The 13,949-nt window shown below is 42.3% G+C and overlaps 1 long non-coding RNA gene across 1 annotated transcript in view; it reads right to left on the bottom strand.

The window, feature by feature from the left end:
- Window positions 1-11,836, bottom strand: part of LOC132827859 (uncharacterized) — a 45,492-nt gene extending 33,656 nt beyond the window's left edge. Inside the window, exons 1-2 of the long non-coding RNA XR_009646053.1 lie at window positions 11,775-11,836; window positions 7,605-7,679 (exon numbers count right to left, since the gene is read on the bottom strand). This is a non-coding gene — a long non-coding RNA (uncharacterized LOC132827859). The remainder of the gene's footprint in view (window positions 1-7,604; window positions 7,680-11,774) is intronic.
- Window positions 11,837-13,949: the final 2,113 nt, after the last annotated feature.

Raw genomic sequence — 13,949 nt, 5'->3', positions numbered from 1 at the left:
TCACCGCAGCATTTAGATGGTAATTGGTACAATCTTTCTGTCAAAAGATTAATTTCCTCTCCTGCAGCCTTGCTGGTCAGTTCAACTACACAGTTGACATTGATACAAGGCAGTTTTAGCTTCACAAATTATGTCATGTTTCTCAGAGCGAAGTTAGCATTTAGGCAAAAGATACCACAAGGAACTGCCAGCATATCACTTGCATTTTATTCCCAGGTCAGACATACACAGAAACCTTGTGAAAATTTAAGGAACGGGGATGACCAAATGGTTTGGTGAGCCTGTGAAATACTGTCTCATCTTCTACCTTGACTTTACTTTCCCATTCTTTCCCCATAATTCAGGGTAGGATGGAGTCCAAGATCTTTATACCCTCAGGACACTTGTACATGGTATCAAAGTCCATCGTGACATGTGTCTTAAAAGATATACTGATATATTATGGTGCTTAAAGGGACACTGGCATACTGACTATGAGATATAACACAACAGGATTATCAATCTGAAATTCAGTAACTCAGTTTTTCTCTCTCCACAGATCAGATCTAGTGAACTGCCCAGTATTTCCAGCTTATGTTATTGTGATTCAGCAGCTATACTTCCAAGTCAAATGTGCAACAATCTCTGAAGTAGCAGCTTTTAAACACGCGTCTTCAAAATACTGTCAGGATAAAGTAATCGATGTTCATTCACAGCATGTCTCATTATAAAAAGGTGAAATTGGTTTGGAACAGAGGGGAACGATTTAATTCAGTGTTTAAGGTTCAGCATTCACCAGGAATGCTGGCAGAGGCCGAGGGGTTGGGTGCTGGTAAAGCAGATGAGTGCTCCAACCATGAAAGTTGGAGAGAGCTGACATCTCAAGAGTCGACCATTCAAACTTGCTCTGCTATTCAGTGAGGTTATCTTCTACATTGGGATTAAAGCCAATACGATTCTGGTCTGTTTCCATTAGGAGAAGTAAGTGTGCTAGTGAGCAGAGATGCTCGTGTGTGCCAGCATGTTGACCTACTCCTGTTTGCTGGCTTGGTTTGTGGTGTAAAGGTTACAGTTGAAGAACTACCCGCTGGCCACTGTATATTGTAGTTAATAACTCTCTCACTGTCAGTGCTTGAAGCCAGCTGGCCAGCACAAGCCAGTCAACAGAAAAGGATCCTCTCACAGAGTGGCATCAGCCATCAAATGAAACTGGACAAAAACTTTTCAACTAACCTGCACAGCCACAAGACCCACAAACTGGCGATCCAACTATCAAAGCTCCATTCTTTACTCTTCACAAAAGACCAATAGGGACTGATCCGATATCGCTCATTTTATCTTTTTATTTATTGGGATCCCCTTCCTATTTCAAACCTGTGTTACGTTATTATTTCAGCTCAAGTTCAGTACCTAATAAACGCACATTTTCTTAACTCCAGAAAGCCCAATTAAATCGACTCCTTTTAAAAATGTAAACATTTGGTCTAGGAGAAAAAGGCATTCACAAAAGGAAGGGAACCTTTGGAAATTAACTGGAATTACTGGACAGAGGCCAGCATCCCATCACCAAGTCCCCCTTTATTTACTTGTGTACTGTACACTGGCTCTGGCCAGCCAGCTTGGAATCAGTAGCCTCAACTGAGAAGATACTAATCACCCAGTTATATTGATAAGCTTTCCTGATTTTGATGTTAACTTGGGCCAATCAACGACCTTGTGGTCAACTTGCTTCCAATCAATATATTGCCAAACAAACTTTCTACACATCCAGCCATTTTGAAGGACCTTTCACAATGACCAGGAACATTGAGCTCATGAAAGGACCAGCATAGCCAACATACAACTGAGCCTACGGTCTTTCTGGCCATTTGCACAGACATGGGGGTGCTGCTGGTGGCAATTTTTGTCCTTGTTGGCACTCTGATTATAAAGGTACTTGTCTGTAAAGGGACTGGTGGAACTTCCTCACACCAAAGATGACCACCAAACTTTCCTTCTCTATCTGGGCATATTTGCATTTGGCGTCAGCCACAGTCTGGGAAGTATACATTATCAGGCATTCTTCTCCATTGGGCCACCCGTGAGCCAACACCACCCTGATACCATATGGGGAAGCATCTCATGTCAGCACCACCTCTAGCTTCAGATTGTAGTGGCCCCACACCTTAAATGACGATAACTGCTTTTTCACTTCTGTAAAGGTGACTTCTTGCCTACACAACCATTTTTGTGGCTGACCCTTTTTCAACAGCAGGTAAGTGTACCAAGATGGAGATCAGGTTATATACAAATTTTCCGACAATAATTTGCTAACCCAAGGAAAGACCTAAAACTCCAGCACACATGTAGGAGTGAGGGCTCCTTTGATCACCCTCACTTTATCCTCTAAGGTGGATAACCCAGTTTCTCGGTTCATAACCCACGTAGGACATTTGGAACAAGTGGAATACACATTGTTGCCTTCTCGGGTGTATGCCTGCCTTGGAGAAACACTTAAACACAATTCCTAAGTTCTACAAGTGCTTTTTATTGGTCTTCCTAGTTATCGGCACATCATCCAGATAAGTGGCAGCCTGGGATAACCCTTGTGAAATGCGCTCCATGGTCCGCTGGAAAAGGGCACAGGCTAATGATACCCGGTTGGCAGTCTTGTAGATTGGTGTAAATCCTTATGGGTGTTAAATGTGGCATACTTATGGGATTCCTCATCCAGCCACAATTGTAGGGAGGCATGGCTCATGTCCAGCGTTGTAAAGGATAGTAACTCTCTGCGAGCTTTGTGTACAAGTCCTCTATGTGAGAGAATGGGCATTTCTCCAGCTGCGAGAAACGGTTTACCATTTGCTTAAAATCCCCACGAAGGTGAACTGAGCCATCGGGTTTCACAATCGGTGTGACTGTTGCTGCCCATTCTGCAAATTGCACTGGTTTGATGATTCCTTTGCTGTACAGCCTCCCGATTTTCACCTCCACCTTTGCCCACAATGGCACCCGTGGGCCTTGCATAATTGCAGAATTGCTTCCTGGTCACATGTAGCTTTGGCCCCTGTGATAGTCCCAAGCCCTTCCTGAAATACTCCTGGTTATTTCGCTAGGACTTCACTAAGGTAGCCATTTTCCAACTGAAAAATATTGAGCCAATCCAGGTGAATCTTTCTCAATCAATTCTGCCCCAATAATTGGGGCCCAGTGTTTTATTACTACCAGCTGTAACTACACCAATTGCTTCTCATGAGACACCAGAACCAGTCATTCCATTAATCTGCAATAGTTCCCCAGCCTGGCTGAGGCCTTGAGCAAACACAAATGTTGGAGTCCTGAGCAAATCTTGCTAAAGACAGGTTCTGCAACCACAGATACAATTGCACTGGTACTGAACTCCATGGGAACTGGGTGACCATTGAAGCAAACATTAATTTTAATTGGTTCTGATTTGGGTGTCACTAAGCATTTTAATTGTTCCAATTCACACATAGGGGGACATTCCAGGGTGTGCACTCTCCTGGATTCCAGATTACAAATTTTCTTACTCAAGTGAGGCCTATAGCACTCCTTTACTCTCTTGGGTCCACATACCGGCAGCAACCACAATAGCTTGCTGGCTCAGATCCTGAAGGACTTTTTAGCCATTTGGCTAAGGCATGGCTTTGTTGTAGGGCTCTGCTGCGGATTAGCCTATGGTCCCTCTGCTCAGGATATGCCTTGCGTAAGGCTCTGCGATGTCTATACTCAAGTGGTGTTCCACAAGCTCAGAGGTGAAGCAACGTAGTTCCATTGGGATGTCTTGTAGCTCCCATGCTCTTTGCTACATTTTCTAATGACAATGCCAGTTGTAGTGCCTGTTTGAAGTCCAGTTGGGCTTTAACTAGGAGACACTTCTGCATGGTTACATTATTAATCCCACATACCAAACAAACAAGTCTCCCACCACCTCATTCAGGATTAACCCAAAATCACACGCCTCTGCCAGACATCTTAACCTGGTCAAAACACCTGATACAGTTTTTTTCAGGTCTCTAATGCCAAGTAAAACCAATAACATCTCAGAATTAGGAGGTGGTATGGGGGTCATAATATTTCTTAAATCAACTCCAACTCTTGACAAAGTTAAGCCCCTTATAACTGAGAACACTGCAAGTCCGCAGGCAGTCAGGATGATTACTCGTTCCTTTTATTATTATTTGCCCAGAAAAATTATCACATTCGTTCCACATAGTAGGCCTAGTCATCAATAGCAGGATCAAAGGAGTCAAGTTTCCCAAATAAACACATGATGACAAAAATAATTATCCCAATTCCAAGATGAGTGTTACAAGCAAATGTTCTTCAGGAACATTGTGTTTTCTCCTATCACTACTAAAATAAATGCACAGAGGCCAGTATCCCATCACCAAGTCATCCTTTATTTGGTTATACACTACACTGGCTGTAGGCAGCCAGTTCAGAGTCAGTCCACTCAGCTGAGGAGATTCTAATCTCCTGGTTACATTGGTCAGCCAGGGCGATCCTGATTGGGGTTGTTAATCTGGGCCAATCAGGAACCTCATAGTTAACAAGATCCACCTGGTTCCCATCACTGCACTAACCTTGGTGTAACCAGTTGGGGAACTAATTCATGGCTCCTCTCCCAGGAGATTGGCCCTTTGGGGAATTCTGTCTGGAACTGAAATAAATTGAAGAACCTCGCCCAGCAACTGGTTGTAACATCATTCCAGGAATTAGGTTAATGAAGCTTTGCAAAACTCCTGCTTTGGCAAGTACAGATTAGGACATTAAAACTGCACACATTAATCCTGGTGGAGACTTGTCAAGGTGCTCTAATCACATGGAGGTAGCATAATCGCTAAAAGCAAATGGCTGCTGACACCCCAAAACAAGCTCACAGTACACGTGTGCAAAATACACATGAGCAGTAACTGTGCCATTGTCTTCAATCCATTCCATTCGCCCATAGTTATTGTGTTTACACGGGTGTTGCAGAGTGTTTCAGAAAGTGTTTCATGCACTGAAAGACGGGTTGGTTACCTCAGTTGGACAGCTGGTTCGTGAAGCGCAGGTTCAATTCCCACTCAGATGAATGGCTCTCCTTCTCAACCTTTCCAAATATCTGAGGTGTGGTGATCCTCAGTTTAAACCAGCACCAGTTGTCTCTCTCTAATCAGAGATGGTCTGGTAAGCGTGTGGTGACTTTACTGATCTGCATGTGCAGAACTTTCCACATGCACCATCGGGGAGTGCCAGGAGACACAGCCTAGCCTAGGGTCTTTAGGGTGCAGTTTAATGGAAGGTCACCAACCCAAAACATTAACTTGGCTTCTCTTGCCGCAGACACTCTGATCTGCTGAGCATTTCCAGTATTTTCTGTTTTTATTTTAGATCGGAGAGTGGATTTGTTTCCCCAAAGTATATTTCAAAAAGACTGAAACTGCCAGTAATAGATTGTCATGCTAAATATCTCTGAAAACTTCAATCTCACATTGGCCACTGATAGGAATCTGTGGGAAGTGTTCTTGGAAATTATTGGTTTCCAAGCACGTACTCACATTGCTACTTCCAGTTTACAACATGAAGTAAATGTGTTATCTTTGACCTACATAGCTAAACTCCATGGTTTTGTAATAAAAACTTTTGGATCTCACTGTAAAGCTTTCACTCGTAGCAACATGAGCAGCTGAGTCTATCTGCTTTTATTTTTACAGATTCAGCAGGGACAGAGATTGCAGTGTAGAGAATTAAATTCCTGTCATTACAGCCTGAATTGAATTTTATGAAGTTTACAAATCTGTCTCATCGTTCATAAATCATTGCGAGCTGATGAATTTCATCTGCAAGAAGGTTTGCCTGTGACATGATCTAAGAATTACCAGATGCTGTGTCAGGCTGAACCAAGCTCCAAAACTGCAGCTTTGGAGTTTGGTTATAAGGTATAGCCTGATGGCTCAGTGACTATCTATATGCTCAGCGTGGCACAAGTCTATAGGGAGCAGAAATTTTGCTGCTCAAAATGCTTAGGGAACTTCACCTTGGACTTCAGATGTCTTTTCAACAAGAGTTTTAAGCGAACAAATACCTGCAGTTTGGAATTCTTCTGCCATACCCAATCCTTTTTGCTGCAACTCTACTCAGTTTCAAAAAGCCTTCAAAAGGCTCTCTTGAGACTCCTGCTTCTCCACCTACTTACAGCGTGGCTTCATTTCCTCTCCTCTCCCTACCTTAGAAAACATCTTCAGTGTGTTAAGGTACTACATCAGTACAAGTTGGCCCTTCTTCAGGAATGAAACATCGAATCTCCTGCTCCTTGGATGCTGCCTGACCTGCTGCGCTTTTCCAGCAACACATTTTCAGCTGATCTCCAGACCTCACTTTCTCTCCGCTGTCACAAAGTAGTACAGCATGTACAAACAAAGAAGCCAGGCTATTCTGTCCATTAGATCCATGCCCATGTTTATATTCTGCACTAGCCCAGAGCTAAAGAAGATCAGTAAATCTAATGACACTTTGTAAAATTCTCCAAAATTAGTCATTCGGAATCTTGGGTATTTGCTCCATTGCTTAAAAATGTGTTGCTGGAAAAGTGCAGCAGGTCAGGCAGCATCAAAGGAGCAGGAGAATTGACGTTTTGGGCATAAGCCCTTCTTCGGGAACAATGGAATTACTTTATTTATTCTAATGGAGAAAAGCATCAAGCAAGATGTGGGTGATGGGTAGATAACTAACAAACATCAAATGTTGATCTCATCGATATGGTACATCTAAAGTTTCGACACTGAAGTGAAAAATAAGCACAATCCTAACAACAAGCACAGAAATGAAGTTTTCCTGAGTTATTTATGTCAGTCAGGAGACTATTGATTTGCACCTGACTTTAGGCCTTTGTCTTTTGCAAACTCCAGAAGATAGTTGAGAAGATAAGAAATTAGAATATAGTTAATTAAGGCTTCATTGTAGTGTAATCATGAAGGAGTCACATTTTTTAAGAACCAACAACCTATATGGCATCATTAATGTAACAAAATATCCTAAATTACTTCACGAGAAACATAAACCAATCAGTGAAACACAAGATGATGTTGGGCCAAGAGGTAGATTTTAAAATATGTCTTCAAGATGCACAGCAAGTGAAGAATTGGAGAAATGTTGGGATGTAATTCCAGAGCTTGGAGTCTCAGCTGAAGATTTGAACTGGAGATAAACAAGAGGCCAGGTATCTGAAGTTTTGGATTCATCCAAGACATTATGTAATTAATAATGTGAAATTGTAATGGACATCGTAAACAGCCATGACCAATTTTAAGTCACTATTTTATGATTCAGTAGGTTAACTCTTATTTCTGGATTAGTGGTGCTAGAAAAGCACAGCAGTTCAGACAGCATCCAAGGAGCAGTAAAATCGACATTTCGGGCAAAAGCCCTTCATCAGGATCTGGTTTCCAGCATCTGCAGTCATTGTTTTTAACCTAGGTTAACTCTTAGCCATCTTGTATTTGTATTGTTAGTACACTTTCACACAAGTACAGTTTATCTCTCCACACAAGGTGAACAGGCTAAGTCTGTGTATTGATCCCTCTTCACAAGTCAACAAAAGCATCAGGTGAGAGCAACAAAATATAAGTGTGTGTGTTCACCTTGTCACACTCGCAGTCTCAGAAGTGACTTCTTGGTGCAGTAACGGTTCCCTCAGGCAAAGTCTGAGATTCACCCTGGAAAAACAAAGGGATTAAAAGTTCTGTTATCAGGCAGGTAAAGCTGAGACTGCTTTCTGAGGTTCCTCCAGACTGTAGGAGTGAAAGCATTGCATATATTTTTTTCTTGCATTCTTCACCCCAACATATTAAAGCCAATTGTCATCATAACTTCACTTTTCTCTGTGATTTCATTAAAACCCTTCGAGGAGACATCGACTACCACATGATTTCTGCAAGATTTCGAGACCAGTTTTCAAACTATCAAGTTCGATCAAGATTTTGAACTCATCATTTTGTGATGAGTTAGGGTCACGAGTAATGTGCGCTCCTGTGTCCCTCATCTCCATCCTTGTTTGTTGTCAAGGATCAGAGGGTCCGAGTTAATATTCTCCCCATAAACAAAAACAGCACTTTCCTTTTCATGCACTTTCCTGTGGCCCATACTTTAGAAATAATGATAATCACTTCAGAAATCCTTCTCTAAATGGTTTGTGTTCTTCACATTTCATCAGTACCAGTGTATGCGTGCACAAAATACTATCATGAGAAACAGGAACAGTAAAAGACCACATATGACAATAAGTCTGCTTCAAATATAACCAATGGATCACTTCTGTCCTTGCCCATCTTCCCACCCATTGTCCACATCCAGTGATTGCTTCAGAGACCAGAGAATTTAATCTCAACAACAGAGCATTTCCAACACTCTCAGGTTTGAAATTCCAAAGACTCACAACTCTTTAGAATGAAGAAATTTCTCCTCACCTCAGTTTTAAATGATCAACCTTTTCTCATGAGACTATGGGTGGGAACATTCCCAGTTCCCGAACTATGAAGGCAATGGGGAGAAAGTTGGGGGAGATAAGTGTGTGATGGCAGGGGGAACTTCCAAACATCAAGAGCCAAAAATCCCATTTTCCAACTGAGTGTTGAACAGCGAGATATGATTCTCCTCATATTATCCACATAATAATATCATCTCTCCTCATTGATAATTAGTTTCCCATCTTCCCACCTGCCTGATAGAAACCAGATGGTGACAGTTCCTAACAAAGTCAGGGTGGTTACCTGGTCACTCCAGCTCACTGCCTGCTCCTTCAGACATCGATTAGTCAACAAATCTCAGTGTTACTCCACAGTACAACCCCTTCTCCCCACCACAGACCCCAACCCCAGGCCACAAGGACCCAGCTGACAAAATAGGGTTCTCAATTTGCTTCTGCCCACAAGTCAAAGCCAATTGACAGGATTCATGCAGGCAGCTGTGGACTGACAACACTTTTCCAGATCCACGGCTGAGCTTTGAAGATGATCCTGGCGCAAGGAATCCTGGTATATCCCAGCAATAACCAGTACTTTCACCTGGCAGGAGAACACATTGAGCAGGGCACCATAGTGATGTGGTGTACAGTTACTCAAGCAACTTTGGGAAAATAGAGAAAACTCACTGGGACTCACAGAAGCCATTCCTCTTTGAAACTTACCGGAACATACACTTTCTAGTAAAATGCAGCCCTGTGTCTTACATTCCCAAGCCAGAGGACATCTTAGTGTCTCCCCGATGAAAAACCTTCAGTATCCTGTATGATTCAGTGAGATCATCTCTCATTTTACTAAACCCCACATTGTATATGCCCAGTTTACTCAGTCCCTCAATATAGAACACCACCATCACTCCAGGCAACCTTGTGAACCTGCTTTGTAATATCTCCAACATAACATTCCTTCTTAAATATAGAAACAAACCTATGCACGATAATCCAGGTGCCCTCTCAAAGCTCTATAAAATAGTTGCAAGACTTTCTCATTCTTGTATGCAAACACTTTGTAACAAAGGTCAGCAAAACATTTGCCTTCCTAATTGCTTACTATACTTGCACGCCACATTTGAGTGTTTCTTGTATAGAGCGTGCACAAGTCCCTCTGAACTTTTAAAAAGTGTGTACTGTTATACTTAACATCAATGCAAGTAACTTCACATCTACCTCTTCCTGCCCACTTACATAACTGGTGGGACAGCAGGTTAGGAAAGTAGTTAAAAAGCATTCAGCATCTTGGGATTTATAAAGGACCCAGAATTTTTTCAAAAAGCAAAAAGGTTACGGTGAGCTTTTGTTTAATACTAGTTCACTGTCTAAGACTGTACACTGTTATGTATAAGTGTCAAGAGTGTGGTGCTGGAAAAGCAGAGGAGGTCAGGCAGCATCCAAGGAGGAGAATCAACGTTTCAGGCACAAGCCCTCTATTGTGTATAATTCTGGTCACTGCACTTTAGACATTTGAGAAAGTGTGGAGGAGACACTAACAAGCGGGTTCCAAACTGAGGGATTGCAGTGACATGGACTGATTGAAAACACTGGGGTCATTTTCTTAGAGGAGATTTAATAGAGCTGTTCAAAATCATGAGATCTCAAGAGACAATGGAGAGGAACTTTCACAGTGGCTCAATGGTTAGCACTGCTGCATCACAGTGCCAAGGCCCCGGGTTTGATTCTAACCTTGGGCGACTGTCTGTGTGGAGTTTGCACATTCTCCCTGTGTCTGCATGGGTTTCCTCCAACGTGAATGGGCCAAGCTAAATTGCCCATTGTGTTAGGTGCATTAGTCAGGGAGTAAAAAATGAGGTCTGCAGATGCTGGAGATCACAGCTGGAAATGTGTTGCTGGTTAAAGCACAGCAGGTCAGGCAGCATCTCAGGAATAGGGAATTCGACGTTTCGAGCATAAGCCCTTCATCTAGCATTAGTCAGGGGCAAATATAATTTAGGGGAATGGGTCTGGGTGGGTTACTCTTCAGAGGGTCGGTGTGGACTTGTTGGGCTGAAGGGCCTGTTTCCATACTGTAGGGAATCTAATCTAACAAAAAATTTAAATTGGTTCCCAAGGCAAGATGAGGTTTTTTTTTTATACACAGCAAGTAGCAAAATCTGGAAAACAGTATGTGAAAGGGTGATAGAACATAGCATCAGTCATAGCTTTCAAAATGAAATTGGAACCATAGAATCCCGACAATGCAGAAACAGGCTATTTAGCCCATCGAGTACACACAAATCCTCTGAAGACTATCCTACCCCATCCAATCTGGCATTTCCCATCGGCATTCCACCCAACCTGCACATCTTTAGACTGTGAGATGAAACCCAAGCAGACTCATGGAGAATGTGCACACTCCACACAGACAGTTGCCTGAGGCTGGAACTGAACCCAAAGTTCCTGGTATGGTGAGGCAGCAGTGCTAACCATGGAGCCACCCCAAACTGGAGAAGTACTCAAGGGAAAATAAAATGAAAGTGGAAGGAAAAGGTGGGGGGAAGCAGGACTAACTAAATTGCTGTTAGGAGAGCTAGTGTGTACTGGATGGACACAATGTTCTCCATTAGTGCGAAAACCATTCTCTGGTTCGGTGTGTGTATAATGGTAAGCTGACCATCCCAGAGTATTTATAGTGCAATAAAATCTGCACCTACTTAATGCTTGAGACACAAGTCAGTTTCAACCTTTTTCCCCCCATTAGGAGGAATATTGTTAGAGCATCACAGACACATTGGGACCTCTAAGAGAACAAAAAAAGTGTTCAGAGAACATGAGGGAAACCACATGCTTTTGTTTTTCCTGCATCTCCTGGTGACTGGCTCCAGAGGCCTCTGAGAGGGGATCACATAACTGCTGTCACTCATGGAAAAGGTGTTTGTACTGGAGAAAAGCCTGTTGCAGGGGGAGGAGAGTGAAAAAAAAAGTCAGACAGTCAAATAAATCATTCTGACCATTAGTGGAAATGAAATAAATCAAGCACAGATCAATAGCGGCACTTTAAGAACTCACAAGCTGTTACTTGTGATGAACAATGTCAGCCCCTATTGTGTCAGTGCTCAGCAAGCAGGTTAATTTGATCCTTCACACTTCAACCTCCTTCTCCACTTGGGCTGAACTGATCATTGCTCAGCTGCTGATCTCTGAACGACTCGTGTTCGGCATTTAAAGGGTTAAAGTGATGACGCAGAGTTGAGAGAAGTGCGTGTCTCCTGGATAAACAGAAACATGTTGCACTCGTTTTGAGCAAATAGCAACTAAATACCTCGCTTGGGTTCTTGTGGCGGATGTATCTCCTTACCTCCGGGCTCGGTGACCTGGGCTCCTAATCCAGAGGCATGTAGGAACATTTCTGAATAGTCGATTAGAAAATAGGTAAAAAAAAAGTCAAACAGTGCTTTACATTTTCGCCAATTGGCATAATGATGCTGGCAGCTCAGATACTGCAGTTGGTGACTAGAAGTTGCAGACTTGGTTATCAGAAACTAATAAGTCTCCAACATACAAACATGAATGATTATATGGGGGCCAGAAGGAGGTGATTATTCTCCAGAGATCCTTTTCCCAGTTCCCTGCTTGCTTTACACAGTTCAGCTCTTCATTAATTAATTTCTTTGCGTGTGTTGGGTTCAGCCCCAGGGCAGCTGAGCCTGATTTTTCCATTTAATTTAAATCAACTGGAATATAAGGTTCCGAGCAGTCACCTGACTTCCCAGCCTCCTGTCTGAAGAGGTATCAGTGTGTGACAGCCGATAGCAGAAAGCTGTCAGTTATTGATAAATGCTTGGCACAGCTCAGTGATTATCAGACGTATGCAAGCAATTTGCAACAGAAATAATTGCAGTTACGTGATACTTTCTCCCATGCCCTTTCTAAGCAAAAACCAGATGGGGAATTTCAGAAGCGAGTAAATAATCGTATAAAGACGAGACATTCTGCTTGGTTCAGCTGATAATTTAACATGGTTTTGATATTTTTTTAAAAACTAAGCAATGTTTCTCTCTTCATAAATATTATTTGGCGTTTTACACAGTAATTGTCAACTAATTTCAGAATGTTGAATTTCTTTTGGCTTTAACAATGTGCTATAAACCTGGTTGGGATTTTTATTTTATTACAATTGGCTTTTTTTAATTCTGAAGTTTTGCCCTCTTTCTGTGGACCATCCGTATTCCACCAGCAAAGGCTGGGGACATCAGGCAACTCCTTTCAGTTGGAGAGGGGGCCATCTCATCTGAAATAATTCCCTGGGATTTTCACAGAAATGGAGCGTGGATCTGGGGATGAAGTAACCATGGAAACTTTCACACTGACATTTCCCATTTGGCCAGACTGCCTCTGCACATTTGGGAAATCAATGGAAATGACTCCGAAAGCTGGTGAATAAGGATCTGCATGAGGAAAAATTACCTGGTACTGGATTGTTGTCTCTATATCATACGTGCCCATTGCCTTAATGAATGCAGCTCCAGCAACACTCAAAAGGCTTGACACTATCCATGACAAAGCAACCTATTTGATAGGCAACTTATTCTCTTCACCACCAATGTACAATGGTAGCAATGTGTACTGCAACAATTCACCAAAGTTCAGCCGACAGTGGAAAACCCATGATCTCTAACACACAGAATGACAAGGAAAGCAGATATGTAAGTTCACCTGCAGATGTGTATTGGAATTCTATTACCATTCCTTCAGTATCATGAGGCCAAAATTCTGGATTCCCTCTCTGACAGCACTGTGCATTAACTGATATCCCAAGGTCAGGAGCAGGTCAAGAGGCAGCTTAATAACTCCCTCTCCTGGGTAATTAAAGACATAATAAGTGCTAGACCTGCCATAATTCCTATGATTCTACTGAAGCCAAAATCTGTGAATTATTTACATTGTGTGTTTTTCATCCAACATTCCTTTTGCATGCACACATTCTGGACAGAAGAGCTGTCGAATATTACTTGGACCTTATCGTTGAACAGTTAACTTGAAGTCACTACAATCAGGTGCACCAATGTACATTAAAGTTCTCAACACGACTTAACTCCTTTTTAGTTCTGTGCATGAAGGAAATAGACTAAAATGACCTTCTGTTCATCTCCCCATTTTCTTCATAAATCCCACGTCAATACTGTGCAATTTGATTTGTTACTTTCCATGCCTTCACAGTCTCACTATTCCCTGCCCTGTTTCTACAGCATTGTCAATAATGATTGATTAGGTCTGGAGAGAAGCTGAAAATGTTTTACCGAGAGTGGGGAAGGTTAAGAAAATCTTAACAGAGGTGTAAATGATCATTTTTGACCGGGTATGTCTGGAAACCTTGTTTCCAATAGTAAGTGAGTAGAATGACAAGAGGCTGGGTGGACTCAGCAAGCCAGGCAGCATCAGGAGATGCAGAAGTCGATATTTTGGGTGTAACCTTTCTTCTGCACCTCCTGATGCTGCCTGACTTGCTCAGTTCTTCCAGCCTCCTGCCTGT

Source organism: Hemiscyllium ocellatum, chromosome 25 (assembly GCF_020745735.1).
Source record: "Hemiscyllium ocellatum isolate sHemOce1 chromosome 25, sHemOce1.pat.X.cur, whole genome shotgun sequence".
NCBI lineage: Eukaryota > Metazoa > Chordata > Chondrichthyes > Orectolobiformes > Hemiscylliidae > Hemiscyllium > Hemiscyllium ocellatum.
Note: the sequence above shows the minus strand (reverse complement) of the source record. Positions and strands in the feature narration are given on the sequence as shown.